The sequence below is a fragment of the Cygnus olor genome, chromosome Z, assembly GCF_009769625.2.
Source record: "Cygnus olor isolate bCygOlo1 chromosome Z, bCygOlo1.pri.v2, whole genome shotgun sequence".
Taxonomy (NCBI): domain Eukaryota; kingdom Metazoa; phylum Chordata; class Aves; order Anseriformes; family Anatidae; genus Cygnus; species Cygnus olor.
The window spans coordinates 72384592-72400678 of record NC_049198.1 but is presented as its reverse complement, the minus strand read 5'-3'; the positions used below and the strand labels follow the sequence as shown (position 1 = coordinate 72400678).

The following is a 16087-nucleotide window of genomic DNA, read 5'->3' as shown; positions in this document are numbered from 1 at the left end:
ATCTGTGTGAGAGCTGTATCATTTAGTCACATTTGTCTCAACATGGATTGAAATAATTGAGAACAAGTACAAGCACAGATATGTGGCTGCATGCCAGAGGCTGCTGTGAGAGACCATGCAGAGCAGCCCATACTCTTCACCTGTATGCAGGCCAGTGGTGTGCTGGACTCGTGGATTTACCAAGGAGGCGGATGTTTGCTGTCAGTGTTAAATCTCTCTGATGAAGGACAGTGTAGCAACAAGAAGTTCAATGTCAGTCCTTTGTTTGACATGTACAAAAAATAATTAAGAAGTCCTTGTTCTAAGAGCCTAGTCTTGCCTGGTGCAGGCAGTACTGGAAGGCTGGAGAAGACTTCACCCTTCTATAATCCCTCTCTCCTGCTCCTCCCCACGTTTCTGCAGCAGCTTCTTGGGTTTTCACATCTGAGTATCAGCCAGCAAACCCTCCACAGGACCTGGAGTTGACACTGTGCTGCCTGGTGGGTCAGCCCCTCTGATGGTCAAGACTGAGCACCCTATGGGGCACCTTGTGGCAGTTCTCACCCGTAGTCCTCTCTGCTTTCTAAAGTGGTGCAAATGCATATTTTGTGTCATTTCTTCCACCTTTTAAGGTAGTGGGACACATAAGAATTTCTTTGTACACATCTACAAGGTCATGCATATATTTCAGCCTCTGATTGCTTTTTTTGTTTGCTTCTTTCTGTGTCATTAGAGGGGGTTATTTTTTATGAAGTCATAAATAATTTTTAGGGTGCTACTTTTGCCTGTTAGATATAGTTATATAAAAGCATTATACTGTTCTTCACTGACACCAACAGAAATAAATGAATAATTGATTTGTATAGGTGCTGTATCTCCAGTTCTCATGGAACGTTATCATCTGTTCTTTTTTTAAAGATGAAATGTGTATCTTATTTAAATGCAGCCAGACAATGAGAAACAAATGGTCTCTGAATAGTGTTATGCAGCAGATTTCCCTGCCTGCTTTAGCTAGTCTCTGTAACGGCAATGCCCTTGCACAGCAGTGTCTGTGAAATAATGTTGCTGAACAGCACATGAACAGAGGATGGCTTGCCAGGGTGATACAAATAGAAAGCCAGCTCTGAGGTTATGGATTGGGGTTTATGGCCCTAGATGCCCATTTCTGTGATGTTAGAAATTCTAAACATTAGACAAGATAGATACCATAAAAGAATTATAAAACAGAGGGGTTTCTGTGGTCTGTTATGGTGGCTGGTGAATGAATAAGTTGCAGGAGACTTGATTCAGAGGACCAGGTAAGTTTGTGTTTTGTCACTTTCTTACTTCCCTGCTGGTAGGTCCCTGCCAGCACAGTGTGTGCCAAACATTTGTCCACTGGAACAGATTTCTGTAAAAAGGCTTTGAAATATTTGAAAGCTACTGTAGAGCGCTGAGAAGACCATGATGGAACTGTCATTTGAGGGATGAGAAGTTGCATTTACAACATAACAGAGGAAAAAAAAATAGCAAGGAACAAAGGAACGAAACATTTAATTAAGGCATATCTTAGAAACAGTCATGCACAGAGAAGTAATAAGTAACAGCAGGAAAACATGCATATTCATATGCACCCCATAGGCATGGTACATGCCTTGGTCTGTCCAGTGGTTAGTTAGCTATATCATAGCACTTCTTATGTGAAGTCCTATTGTAGTTAGTCCTTGTTCTTCCAAAGTTAATGATGCTCTTCCAAGAACTTGATTTGTGTGAAAAACAAACAAACAAACAAAATAATAATAATAATAATAATTTTAAAAAAACAATAAGTAGTTCATTTGTTTTCACTCTCAGAGCTGCTCAATTAGTACAGCAACCTGAACCAAGTTAGTGGTTTTTTGCTTTTTGTGCCTCAATTTCTGTATCCCTCCACCCCATCGGATGAAGACACTGGAAGGCAATAGTTTTTACAGACAGTGCTGTGACAAGTCTATCTTCAGTTTTAATGTAATTAAATACTTTGCAAATAGGAGAACAGGAAAACATTTGAGGTAGATATTAGCTACTGGATCTAGCTTTAGGGACAGGAAGGAATAAAAAATATATATACTTGTCTTTAAAAAAAAAACTTTTTGTCTCTATTACAAAAACTGCTCTGTCAAATATAGCAGTTACCAAGTTCCTTAATTTAAATGAACATAACTCATAAGTACAGCCATTATAAAGGGAACAATAAATCAAGGTATCAGCCTCTGGTGACAGCCCAGGGAGGGTCCAGGGTGGAGTCTCCCTTGTCTCTGTCATGGTTCCCCTTCCTGCTGCTCTGTGCTGCTGCTCTCCCTCATGTTTCTGGAGGTGAGCCCTGAGTCCCCGAGACCTTCGTTGTTATAGCACTTCCCTCTACATTAGGAAAAGCTGTCAAGATTTCTCTGGTTAATAGAAATTAGGAGAAAAAGATAATTAATTCTACATCTGTATTTCAATGTGTGTGTGTATATATATATATTGTTTTTAACATTAGAATTCTTGTAAAAGTTAAAGGAGTAAGTAAAACAAAGGAATAAACTAGTCAGTTTTAACCTAGACAGGTGGGGAAAATTAGGCATGATAACAGAAGTTAAGAAAAAAAAAAAAAAAAAACAGATTTTCCTTTTTAGACTATATAACCTGTGCCTAAATCTTATTTTATGTCTCATTTACTAAGGTTTTGAAATTCTGTTTGTGATCAGTGCAGCCTTGCCTTCTATAAATGCAATGGAAGAATACAAAATGACAAACATTTACTAAAAATTTTTGTTCACTAGACTTTCTCTCTGATCATGTAATCCTCACAGATAAACAGATACTGTACATATTTGCAACTCAGACAAAGGGGAAAATGAGGCAGAGTAAAAAGAGTGAATATGATTGCACATGATTATAATTGTTCTGATTTTAGGATAGAGCAGACTTTAGGTATGAGCAACATGTCTCTTCAGGAATAGTTATGAATCCTGAGCGTACTGCTGCATATTCTAAACCTAGACAAAACACTTTTGTGCAGAGGATTGATTTTTGTTGATTTATGTACTGTGTTGTCTGGGTAAGTGAAAAAGATAGTTGTGGACTGATCAGTTTATCTGTCCTCAATTGCCATTTGACAGCAAACCATGTTAATTTCAATACACGCTTTCAATTATGAGTCACAATGGAAAATGCTGTAATTTTTGTTTGTTTTTCAGAGAAAATGAAAACACCAACTGAATAATGTCTTGAGGTACATCAGAAGTCTTCTTATTGGTAAGGCTGAAATAATATATAGTTAAAACTCTTGATAAAACAGAAGTGAAATGAAACTGGATCATTAGAATAAAGTATAGGGATGTTTCTTCTCTACTAGTATTTCCATATTGTTAGAATTAAATGTTTTAAAAACAAATGAAATGTTAAAGGTGAAATTACTTAATTCATCATTTTCTGTGAGAGACAACATCTTAGTGAGAAAATCTTAATTTTCTATGATTCTTACAGTACTTTTTTCTTTTTTTCCCCCTGGGAAAACGATTCCATCACAGTACTTTAAATTGTCTGCTGTGTGCATGAGGAACTAGTGCATTAACAGTGATTTATTCAATAGAATGTGTCTCATAATTTTTTGATATCAACATGTATTTTACATTTTCAAAATAGTTTTCTTGCTGTTTTAAAGCACAACAATATAATGATAATATATATTTGCTTTACTCATGTGTGAGGTTAAAAGAATGTGAAGGTAGACTAAAAAATCTATGTAATTTTTCAGTTAAAACAGAAGGAAAAATGAGGCATAGTGAGGCAGAAGCATAAGACATATGCAGTAATTCATAGTGAAAACTTATATATTTTTTGAAGATGTTTGCATGTTTATTTTGACGAGGAATTTAAAAGCATCTCTGTTAAATAATGGGCTCTTTCTCCAGCCATGTCAGTTTAGATTTTCTGCAACAATAATTTATTCCTGCACAAAATGTCCTGGATAGTAGTTCACACCGTTGTGGAATTCATGAGATGACCAGTGCCTCCAGGTTTTATTGTCATGCATTTCTCTGTGGCGTGTAAGAACAGTTGTTCCATCTATGCATTTGTGAATACAAAGCCAGTTTTGTTAGCTACCTGATTAGATTCCCTTTAAGAAACAAATATGTTTGTATATTGTTATGTGTTCCATAGCAGTTCAATCAGATTAGACAGGTTGCATTTTTTCCATGGATATTTGCAAGTATTCAATTCAGATCAGTATTTCTTTTTACCTTCTCGGATAAGCTCTAACCTTTTTGACAGTTCAGATTGAGCCCTATGAGCCATGAAAAGCTGAGGAACAGATTGCCATTTTCTTTTTCTGACAGCAATAAGCTCTTGCCCACAAACAAATAATTTAGTGTGTTGAAGAGCTATGGGAAACATGCAGTATTTGAATGATTGCCATTAAAATTTGTGCTTGTGATTTCAAGCTAAAAGTCTTACTTATTCAGGACAGAAATAGAGGTCTCATTAAAGTAAAGAATATCTTACATGGTAAATAATGATTGTAGCTTTTATTTTCTCCCCCAAAAGTAGAAAGAAAAGCAGTGTTCAGTATGTTATATTTCCCCACAGAGTAGCTTGTGTGCTTGAAGAAAGCAATGCAACTAATCAAATCTCAAGTTGTGCACTTGCTAAAAACAGGCAAATATTGAAAAATCAGCCTGGTAATACAAATGACTTCTTCATGGAAGAATGAAAAAGAAAAATGTAATTATTTTTAAGAGACATTTGGCTAGTATTTATATATATGCGATTTTTAGGTGTGGTCACCCTGGGGTGTTCACAGTCAGCACTAGATATCCAATAGAGTAGTGAATGTGGAGTCTGAAATAGGAATGTAAATAGAGTCATATTTATGTTGTGAGAGGGTCTACCTTTTAATGTATTCTGCTTACAGGCAATAAATAGCACTTTTAGTTTGTAAATAGATGTGATTGGAATTTTGTATGTTTCAGAAAAATAGGACTTATAGAAAGAAATTCCATTTTTCATCTGCTAGCAAGCTACACTGTATTACAGCCCAAATAATATATTTGACAAACTAAAACCAGAAGGAACAGAAGGAAAAGAAATGATGCCATACTACTTAGATCTTTATTTTTCTTTTATGCACCTCTAGGAGCTATAAGGAGGAAAGTAACATCAAGGGAGAAAAGCATGTGCATACCTGTGTTTAAAACAAATGAATCAGAATAGAAAATCCTAATTGAAATTGCTTCTCCCTCCATCCTGTCCCCCTCCTCCCTTCCCCCCCCCCAACCCCAGTTATGCTGTTAGCATCTATCTACCAAGAGCAAAATTTCTAGATGGTGTGAAATCCATAGATAAACATACTACATACCTGAAAATCTATGGACTGTATTCTATCCTGAGGGGCACTGCTGAAGTTAGTTACTGCTCTTGTTGATTTCACTGGGGCCAGAATTAAGCTCTTCATCAGAATGAAGCTGGTGAAGAGCAGTACAAAACTCTGAGTGATTTGGAACCCCTCAAAATCCCAGTGATTAGGGGAATGTAGTTGTAAACACAGAAACACAAATATTTTAAGAGTTAGGTGATTACAATTAATATATATTATATGAAATACTCTTTGTATTCATGAAGATGTAATCTCATGTTTCTCCCACAGTATTTCCTTTTTTTAAAGTTAAAGGTGTGTCCAAAGAAACACATTGATTAAGTAACAGAAAAGTGTCTTTGACACGTTTCATGATGTTCATCAGAGAAATAATAAAAATATATATATATAGGTCACTGTTCCAGCAGATGACACTGGAGAAACTGAATGTCCCCGACTGATTCTTGTTTTCATGTGACATTTTCTGTATCAGAAATGGCTGTTGATTGTCAGCCTGACAATATATATTTGCAAGAAATTAGTGTGGGAACGATACCAGGGAAAACCGCTGTCAATTTGGGATAGTTTCTTCATTAAGTCATGATGATGACAGAGACCCTAGAGCAAGTATGCAAAATAAATTCTTTAAAGAGGAACTGAATAAATGGAAATGTTTGAGTTTCACATGAAACATAATTCTTAGCATAACTTGATTCCCAGATGTGTTCATTACAGCTATGGTAGCAATGAGGGTGCCATTCCTAAGCTGAACTTGTGCGTGGAGTTGTCTAAACACTGCACATAGTTCATCTTAACATATTTCACTTTAAATGCTTTGCCTGCTTAGTACACTTTCCCTATGAGATGTTTTGGTAACCCAGTTTTAGTGGCAAAAAGTGCTCACAGAAGACAAATTTCAAAGTCATGCATTCCAGTTGTCATGGAAACCGCCCTTTAAATTTTTATGCACAATTATTCTTGATGGAATCATAAGCTAATCTGAGGAAAGGAAAAATGTGTGGATTCTCTGACCTGCCATAAGCTATTAGGCTAGAAACTTGAATACATGCAATGAACCCCTAGGGGTGAAAACAATGAAACAACTATTTAGAAAAGAGCTGTATGTACAGTGAATTGACTGTCAGCTTTGGCTGGGTGAGAATTTGTCATGATGTGCTCCAGAACTCGTTCTGCTCTGAGGTCACAGCCCTGTTGTCAGTGATAATATCTCCTTCTTACAAAGTGCCTCCACTTCTGGGTTGTGTGGCTTAAGAATATGTACAGTCAGTGCTATAGTGAAGAGAAAGTGTCCTTGATCATATTTATATTGCCTCTCTGGCTTAAATTCTGTCTGTGGCTATAATTTTTTAGTTATAATTCATCTATATCTCACAACAACTGACTGTCATTTTCTTTTTGCCCTTCTCCTGACAACTTACTATGTACTGTTTTAATGCTATCAGTGTCACTGACTGCCAGCACTGAACTGTGTTCAAATCCTAGGGGGTGGGGGTGATCCAATTCTATGGCAAGCCATGGAAAAGCATATTAGATTTCTGTTACATGGTGACTATAATTGGAAATTTTGACTAGAAGATAGAGAATGAAATCTTAGTGTCATTTAAAGATCATTCTCATCTTTTTATTGATTTCTATTAAAACCTGTTAAAAAAAAAAAAAAACTTCTTCTGTAATATAGAAAGAAAAACACCATGGCAACTCAAATAATTTTTATTTGGTGGGAGTGTCAACAGAGAGCATACATGTAAACTATGTGTAAAAGAATGGATATTTAAAAGTATGACATCATGTGAATCAAAAGCGATTTAGGTTGTTCAGTGTTAAGATGATGTTGCCAGGATGAGAAAAGTGAGTTTTACTTTAGAAAAATAAAAAATATCATCCATTACCATGCAAAGGACCTTGTAACTTTCTCCATTGCACTCTTAGACTGCGAGCCCAGGTGCCCATCTCTGTCAGCCTGGGGACAGCTGCTGAAAACTACATTAAATGCTTTTGGATAGTTGCACAAATGCATGGGAAACTTGCAATGCTGATGTGTTTTTTCAACACAGAATACTTCCTCTTTCAATTTCACCATAAGAGGGTGAAGCGTTGTGGTTATCCAGCTCTCACTGTTCACCTGAGAAATGAAATCAAGGGACAAATTGGGCGGTGAGAGCTTGCAGCTCTCCCTCACATACAATGTTCCATGCCCACTCCAAAAGACCACCTGCCATTTGATTCCATGGAGGGCCACAGTAATCCCTTCTAGGGACTGCTGCGTGGTATCACTGCTGGTCGAGGTCGTTGTGACACCAACCTGGGTGCTGGCACATGGTGTCTGTGCTTAGTGCAAGGTGCTTAGCACAAGGGGATGTAAGACATGGACAAATTACACTCAGGGATATAAAATGATGGTGTAGGTTGACCTCACTTTTCCCAAGGCAAACAGTGCCCTGGGATGAACTTGCCAAAACTTTTGTCTTGACTCTTTAGTCTTGGTTCTTCAGGCATCAGAGAGTCTACTCTAAACATCTGGGTTTTGGGTTTGTATTGTTCTTTTCCCTTGTAAACTGTCTGGAAGATAGTGAAGGAAAGATTTTCTGGGTTAGAAAAAAAGACCTGATTTTTTTGCTTTAAACTGAGAAACCATTGTCCCAAGATGATACCCAGTCCAGACCTTTTCTAGGTCTGGGGATGAAGGTTGTTTGGGTGGGGGTTAAAAAAACATTTGTTTTTATGTTACTGTTTCTTAGGGAGCTGCCTAAGAGGTTCAAATTTAATGTAACTGGAGGTTTATGGATTGCAAAACTATATCATTTACACAAATCTATAAATATATATAAATGTTTTAACAGGGGTCTAAAAGACTAAATAAAGTGCCAGAGAGAAAGAAATAAGGAAGCTCAAAGTTCAGAAGTCTTCAGGGAAGAAAAAGTTCCTGACCAGGACAGAGAAATGAGCGTGGCCAGTCTTGGAGCAAGGTCAGACACAAGGAAGTGAATTAATTGCCTGAAAAAACAACTTGTTTGGCAAGATGAGGATGGTGCAATCAGTGAGATACAAGTTAAGGAATTGGTGCAGACCTGCTGGAAGCTAGTGACAGCTGTGGAGGAGGGGGAAAATCTGGAGCCGCTGTAGTGGATCCTGGTGTGCAAGCAGCACATGAGATCCACCTGCACTGCATGGTGGTGGGGTGCAGGGGCACAGGCAGGTGCTTGCAGCTCACAGCTGGATTGTCTGCCTGCCAAAAGACTCCTCTAGTGACACCCAAGTTCCATGTGTCGTGCTGTCATCAGCTTAATCCACCTGCACCTGAATTCTGGAAAGAGAAGAAAATTTAACTCTCTCGGAATAAACTTCTGCCTTCCTTTCCTCTCCTTTAACTGCATTTTCAGCCATCCACAATCTGGTCTCAAAGGGCATGCTTTTACAGTTTTACTCAATTTCCACACAAATTGGTGGAAAAATTAATGCCCCAAATATTGAACCAGATCCCAGGCAATGTTGATTCCAAGGGAAAGATGTATTCCTCTGCTAATGATTAGGTCAGTTGTGTTTTGGTTACTCTGTATTTTCTTAATTTTGGTCCTTTTATGTCCCTGCAGTTCCCAAAGCTCCAAGTAGATATAAAACCCCAACTGCACATGTAATCATGAACTGGAATGTTCATTTATTTTTCTAAACTTTGTACATTTACAGCTGAGTTCTTTGTGCTGAATTCTGCTCTAATCAGAGAAGGACTCAAAAGAATTCCTGCAGTCTTGAAAGAGGCATGTCAGTTTTGGCTGTGCTGGTGCACTCACGTCCCTTCCAGTGATGGATGGATGGGTGTGCTAGCTGAAATGAGAGTTTCCCAGTCTTTGTTTCATGTACCCAAAAAAGGGGACTACAAACTCCATAGCTCTGAATTGGAGACTATCTGTAGTTCTCAATAAGAAGTCTTCAGTTTGTACTGAGAGTAGAGGCTGAGTGGGGTAGACATGGAGATGTAATAACCCCCTTCTAGCTGTCCCAAGTAACACTCCCATACATCCCGTAGATGCTTGCTCTTCAGTTTCTTCCTGTTGTACAAGTACAAAGGTTAGACTTTGCATCTAGTGAGGTGCATAATGATTGTGCAGAGATACATTCAAATATATATTTTTTCTAATCAGACGTTTTGATTTTCTTAAACAGAGTTTGTTTTTATTTAATAAATGTTCAAAAGATGAGAGGTGTAAAATCAGCAGCCATTTTTGAAAATGTAAGCTGAAATGCACCTTGAAGATTTTGTCCTATATAAAATATTATGGCTGAAGTTAAATAGCCCATTTAGCTAAGTAGTGGAAAGATACGTGGAAGTAGCAACTAGAGAGCTTTCATGTCTTTCCATGTGTTGGAGATGTAAAACTTAGCTGCACTCCATTCATTGCATAGTTTTCTGAAACAAGGCAGCATGCTTCATTTGTTCACAGTGAATCAGGACACTACTGTGTAATCAGTTCTCATTATTGTACATAATGGTATGAGCAAACAAAGCCCCACAGTGAAAAAAAGACATAGCCTGAAAGTCTTTAAATCAGTGTATAACATGAAAGAAATGAATGAAGAGTAGTATTGACTAAGAGAATTTATTGAATATAATGGCTTTAAAGTGATGCAGTGTGTCATCAAATCCTGCTCTAGTGAGATCCAGTAGAACTTATCCAGTTAATCTAACTTCATTGTAAAATTCATAGTAGTGTATCTAACAACAAAACCTCCCAGCCATCAAAACTCAATAAAATTCTGACAATGAGGTCAGTGTGTGAATAATGGCCTGTTTTTGAAAATGGAAGACATCACTATGAGGTCTGTTTTGATAGCACTATTCTGTTGACCAATTACAAAAACTGAGTTTGTTGCCATTGTGACTAACATCAAGTATTTGTCACCATTTTCAGAAATTTCTGTAAAGCTAAAAAAAGGATCAAACTTAGAATGAAAAAGCCATACACAGTAATAAATGGTAGATTTACAATCCTCAGGAAGATATTTTTAGCACATTTTTTTTAAGCTCAATATTGTTTTTTTTTTCCTTTTATTTTTTTTTTCCAGAATTGGAAGAATTCAGAATTCATGAAAGGAAGGATTCACACCAAAGCATAAATCAATTCATTATCATATTTTGCATGACAGAATGATAGATTATATTTTTTGAAACAAAGTAGAGGTCAACACAATATACATTTCTTTACAGAGGGCAGCATCTATATGCATTCCTTTCACTATTTAAACAACAAGTAACTTATAAAACACACCCTGATATACTGATTTTCTTTGAACTCAGTCAGGTGAGGCTATATGGGGTAACCCATCTTTTCATATTTTTCATTGCTGGCTGAGAAATTCAGCTTGGTAATTCAGAGGGTGTACTCTGAAAAAAAAAAATCACTCTGAAACTAAGACAGATGGAGTTGAAGAGCATTTTCTAAACCTGAGACAAAACATTACCACAAAGTCATCTTAAAATGTCAGTTACTTTAAATTGGCAATGAATTTGCATTCACAACTGTGTCATATGTTGAACAACAGCATTCTCCTCCATCATGTTCTGGGTGAAAATGGTTTGTTTCCCACATCTCTATCTTAGAAGTCTTCCTTCTCTCTGGAGCTACCTAGTGAAAACTTATCCTTATGGCAGCTGTCACAATGCAAGGATTTAAAGAGAAACATTGCCTCTGAGGTGCAAATAAGAGTATTCTGCTTCATCGCCATCTTCTGGGACAACCAGAGTTTCAAAGAGTTTTTTGGATTATTTCATATAATATTTCCTCTTTACTCTTCAGTCCCACACTCTCAGGACTAAGATCCTGTCATCTTATGTTCAGGTAATTAGATAATCACTCTTCTAGTGAGAGGGTTTGAATGTATGAGAGGGACTTAAATCTCAGCTCAGCTCCTTAGGCACTTTTTACAGAAGTAATCTGAATTACAAGTAAACTATAATATCATTGACATTGACAGTGCTCTGAATACTTTGGTGTCTGAGACATGGCACAGTCCCTAAATTCAAGCAGGTGAGCTATAGGTCCTACAGCAAGGTACAAAAAGTCTGTGTCTCCCCCAGCAAATACAATGGAGGCAGGAGTGGAAAGGAACAGCTCTGGTGTGTTGCATGTCCATGTGAGACTTTTAGAGCATTGTACTTCAGGTTTATTACAGTCCTGTCCTGCAGGCTGAAAGTCTGCTAGCAGCTGTAGTGTATTTGGCACACTCCTGAAGTTCATCCTTTGGGTTTCTGTCATCTGGAGGGAAACCAGTTCACCTGCTCTGAGACAGCTTTGTGATGTGAGTGGAGATGATCCAGGGGTTTTCTACAGAAATGCTTTTCTTAGCCAAACAAATATGCCAAGTCTCCTTGCTGGCTTAGTGAAGTTTTGGCTTTGAAATAATGCACATTTGATCTGTGATGTTATGCAAGGATTTATCTATACTATCACCTGAGAATTCCATTCCAGTGTTAGTGGCTTGTAAAAATAACAGAATAATCTGGAAGCGTAGCAATAGAAGAAACAAAACAAAACACAAAAAGGCTTATGTAGGCTTAGTAGGAAGTAAGAGGAACAAATCTTTAGGGAGACAAGTCTGAAATGGGACTTTTACGGATAGGATCCATTCTTCACACACCTAGAAGACTGCCAGTTGTCTTTCAAGTTTGATGTGTTAATGCTCATTCCGTTCAAAAATAGTTTTATATGGAGATTTTCATCACCTGTGACAGCTGTTTTATGACATTGTAGTAACTGTTCACATATCTCTGCACATCTGTCTCTGTTCCTCCACACAGTAGTATGCTTTGAATTAGACGGATCCCTGCTTATTCAGTTTTCCCTCTGAAGTACTGGACTAACAACATTAGAGGAGAATGTATAGACGTTATTTTGTAATTTACTCACTAGTTGTACAGAAATTGATGAGGAACACCCCTTAAATTATCCACAAGAGCACTTATTGATTAACTGCACCGGTATCCTTATTCATTATTTATGCATAAATCAAATAAAGATAATTAATTTAGTATAAAGCTAGTGAAGTGAAATAAGTAAATAAAGTATATACTAAACTAAATTACATCTCGGAGTTCACAAACTAGAAAGGAAGAAGTGTTTGCTAATGTGGAATAAAAAAAAATAAAAATCAGATTCCTATGCTTTACCATCTGCACTACTTTCTAAAGCTTGTAAAGTAAAAGTCTTCAGGCAGATTTTTCTTGAATCATTTTAAGTAATTGTAATGTGAAAAATTAAAAATATATACTTAGTCTTGTTAATCTGGATCTACTGCAGGACAGAATTTTAAACTATGTGGAAATATGTATTTTGTTTACTTGCTTGTTCTTACAGTGCATGCCTCGTCTTACCAGTTTTATACTATCCAAGACAAGTGGATGACGTTCTTCCAGGTTTATTAGCAATATTATCTTAATGGAAATAAATATATAACATGTTTAGATTCTTACCTTAATAGGAGGTCTTTAAGAACCAGCCACTTGAAAGGATGAGTTTTGTCTCAGGGCTTGTGTACTGTCCTTGAAAAATCTCATGTGTCTTGAAGTTACATGTTAACAGAAGAGGCAGCACTTTCTCTCTTCATGATCATGGTATAAGACAGAGAATGTCTATTTAAGCATTGCCTTATATTTTGCATCCAGCTTCCAGAAAATCTTATCTTTCACAACTCATTTATTATTTGCAGTAGAAAATAATAATACATAATAATAATGATGACAATAACAATAATAACAAAACAACAACAATGTTAATAATATACAGGAAAGAAAATAACGATGTTTGCTCAAAATCTAGTATTATTTGTTTTGCTGATAACCAACCATGAAAAGGTGTTTGTACAAAAGACTTTTACAACCTGACTTCACTTAAACAGATAAAGTCCTAGTTTTGTTTTGTTTTGTTTTGTTTTGTTTTAATAGTAGGGGATTCATACCTGTCCAGACTTGAAAAGTATATTAGCAAATACAATTACAGTAGACTTCAGTGGTTGTCCAGAGAAATAACATTATAGCTTGGAATGACCAATAGTATACCAGAGCATTTTTTGTTGTTCAAAGTTCTCTCTTTCTATGGATATGTGTCGATCACTGTCCTTTCTACTAATTTAATCTTTCTGTCATATAATAGTGAGTATTTCATGGAACTACATGTATTTAGGTAGGACCCTGGAAATAACAAAATCTGTCATTCAGCCAGAGTTGATTACGATATCACAATTGCCTACTTGGTGGAGTTACCAAACTTCAGAAAATAATTACTTTCTTAACTCCCTCAAAAAGCCATTGAGAATCCAGTTTTGTTATGGCCTTTGACCATAAATTTCCTCTTGGTGTCTTTCCTTTGTGCACTCTGCAGGATGTTGCAACAGTTCAGCATAATGCTGAGGAGCTTTGTAATACAATGATCTCAGAATTGTAGGCTTTTCTGCAAGGATGGAAAGAATTGGAATTTTGAGCTTTCAGGAAGCAGTCTCAGTCAACAAAATGCTCCTACCTGATTAGCTATTTCAGATGCAGTATTTTGGAGTTTCCTTTCAAAATGAGTTTTCACCTAATGATGGACAAAAATAAACCTTGATGGAATCTTGATAAGATTGAGTACTTCTCTTTGTAGCCACTTACACTTCACCCTGATTGTTAATAGTGTAGAAGGTCAATTTTAGGGTGAAACTAAATCAGTAAACTCCCAAATCTACAGATACACTATTTTTCTGCTATAAATGTATTAAATATAATTCCTCAAGCATTCACATATATTTTGTTTTTAGAATGTCTGTGCTACAAGGGAGAATTACAGTACATCCAAAACTGTCTTATCAAAAATTAAAGAGAGAAATTCCTAATCCTTAAACTCTCATCTAGTTTTGTAATCTCCCAGTATAAAGGTGACATCAACAGAAATTTAAAAGTTTGATAATTACTGAAGATTACCGTCAACATAACTCTCCAAGTTTTGTGTAAAGGTTGAATACATACTTAATAGTATTTTTAAGAAAGGGGACATGGTAAGGATTGAGACAAAAAAAAATGGGAAGACTCGCAGAGACATTGTATTTTCTTCTATTTAGAACTGTATTTATTCTAAGACAGATTGAACAAGATCCCTACTTCACTCCCATTGAAGTTCTTCATATTGGACTGAAGCAGTAGATGGTAAATTGTACTCTTTTGTTGGAGAGACGTTTGGCTGAATGGCAAAGGGCCAACGGAAGACTTTAAAACAGGACTAAACCAAGACCTACGATCTCAGTAATAGATCTCCTCTAAATTACCAAGGATTGAAAAGTGGATTGGTGTTTTATGGAAAGATGATGTCTTTCAAGCAGTGCTTAGGAAACCTTGCTTTATGAATGTTCTCACTATATGAGGAATAGTAGTGTTCCTTAAAATAGCTGGGCTAACAATAAGTGGAAAATTGTAGAAAGGTCTAATATTACACAGGAAAAAGGAGAAAAGTTGTCTACTTATGTATTTCTGATATTCTCTTATAATAGTTTCAAGATATAAGTTTGTTAATGTCATCACTGGATAATAATCATATTTAATTTTTAGTGTAAAAGCTGTCTCATTGTGAGTTCAAAGTTCCTGTTGTCTTTGATGAAACATAACCCACGGCATCTCTTGGGGATTGCCAAAATCATGTTGTTGAAAGAAAAAAAAAAATAGGCGTGTGTTGTGGTTTAACCCGTCCGGCAGCTAAACACTATACAGCCATTCGCTCACCCTCCCCCCTCCCTCTCTGGGATGGGGGAGAGAAACGGGAAAGTGAAGTCTGTGAGTTGAGATAAAGACAGCTTATTAAGACAGGAGGAGGAGGAGGAGGAGGAGGAGGAGGAGGAGAAGAAGAAGAAGAAGAAGAAGAAAGAAGAAGAAGAAGAAGAAGAAGAAGAAGAAGAAGAAGAAGAAGAAGAAGAAGAAGAAGAAGAAGAAGAAGAAGAAGAAGAAGAAGAAGAAGAAGAAGAAGAAGAAGAACTAGAAGAAGAATGTATACGACAGGTGATGCACAATGCAATTACTCACCACCCGCTGACTGATGCCCAATCTGTCCCCGAGCAGCTGCCCCCCCCACCCCGGCTAGCCAACCCTATATATTGTTTAGCATGACGTCAGATGGTATGGAATACCTCTTTGGCCACTTTGGGTCAGCTGTCGTGGGTCTGTCCCATCCCAGATCCTGCTGCACTCCTAGCCTGCCCACTGGCAGGACAGGGCAAGTAGCTGAAAAGTCCTTGGCTTGGTATAGGCACTGCTCTGCAACAATTAAAACATCAGCATGTTATCAGCCCTCTTCTCATCCTAATCCAAAACATAGCACCCTACCAGCTACTAGGAGGAAAATTAGCTCTATCCTAACTGAAACCAGGACAGCATGAAATATCATTTTATTTTTTTTTGCCAGCTGTGCAAACGTGGCTTCAGTAATTGGTGTAAATGGTAACTCTCCAAAGAGAATGGTAAGGTACTGAAGGGTTGTTTGCTTATTTGCATCTTGGACATGTCTGAACATCTTACTGGATATATTAAGACCTTTAACTATGCGGATTTTCTTGCTTTGTCTTACAAAACTAACCACCTTAAATTAGCTTGCCATACATTGATAATCTAAAAATGATTGAATTCCCAATCAATTAAGTAAATATTTAAAATTTAAATCCAGCTTATGGGGGTGATTTATGTTTAATATAAGGGCTGAAAATAAAATTCAATTCCCA

The 16087-nt window shown here is 36.9% G+C and overlaps 1 long non-coding RNA gene across 1 annotated transcript; it reads right to left on the bottom strand.

Annotated features, from left to right (window-relative positions):
* Positions 1 to 7063: 7063 nt before the first annotated feature.
* On the bottom strand, positions 7064 to 15422 carry LOC121061909. Its single transcript, XR_005815328.1, has 4 exons — positions 15396 to 15422; positions 12825 to 12952; positions 8428 to 8663; positions 7064 to 7918 (listed from the first exon to the last, which is right to left on the bottom strand). It is a non-coding gene; the product is annotated as an uncharacterized LOC121061909 (long non-coding RNA).
* Positions 15423 to 16087: the final 665 nt, after the last annotated feature.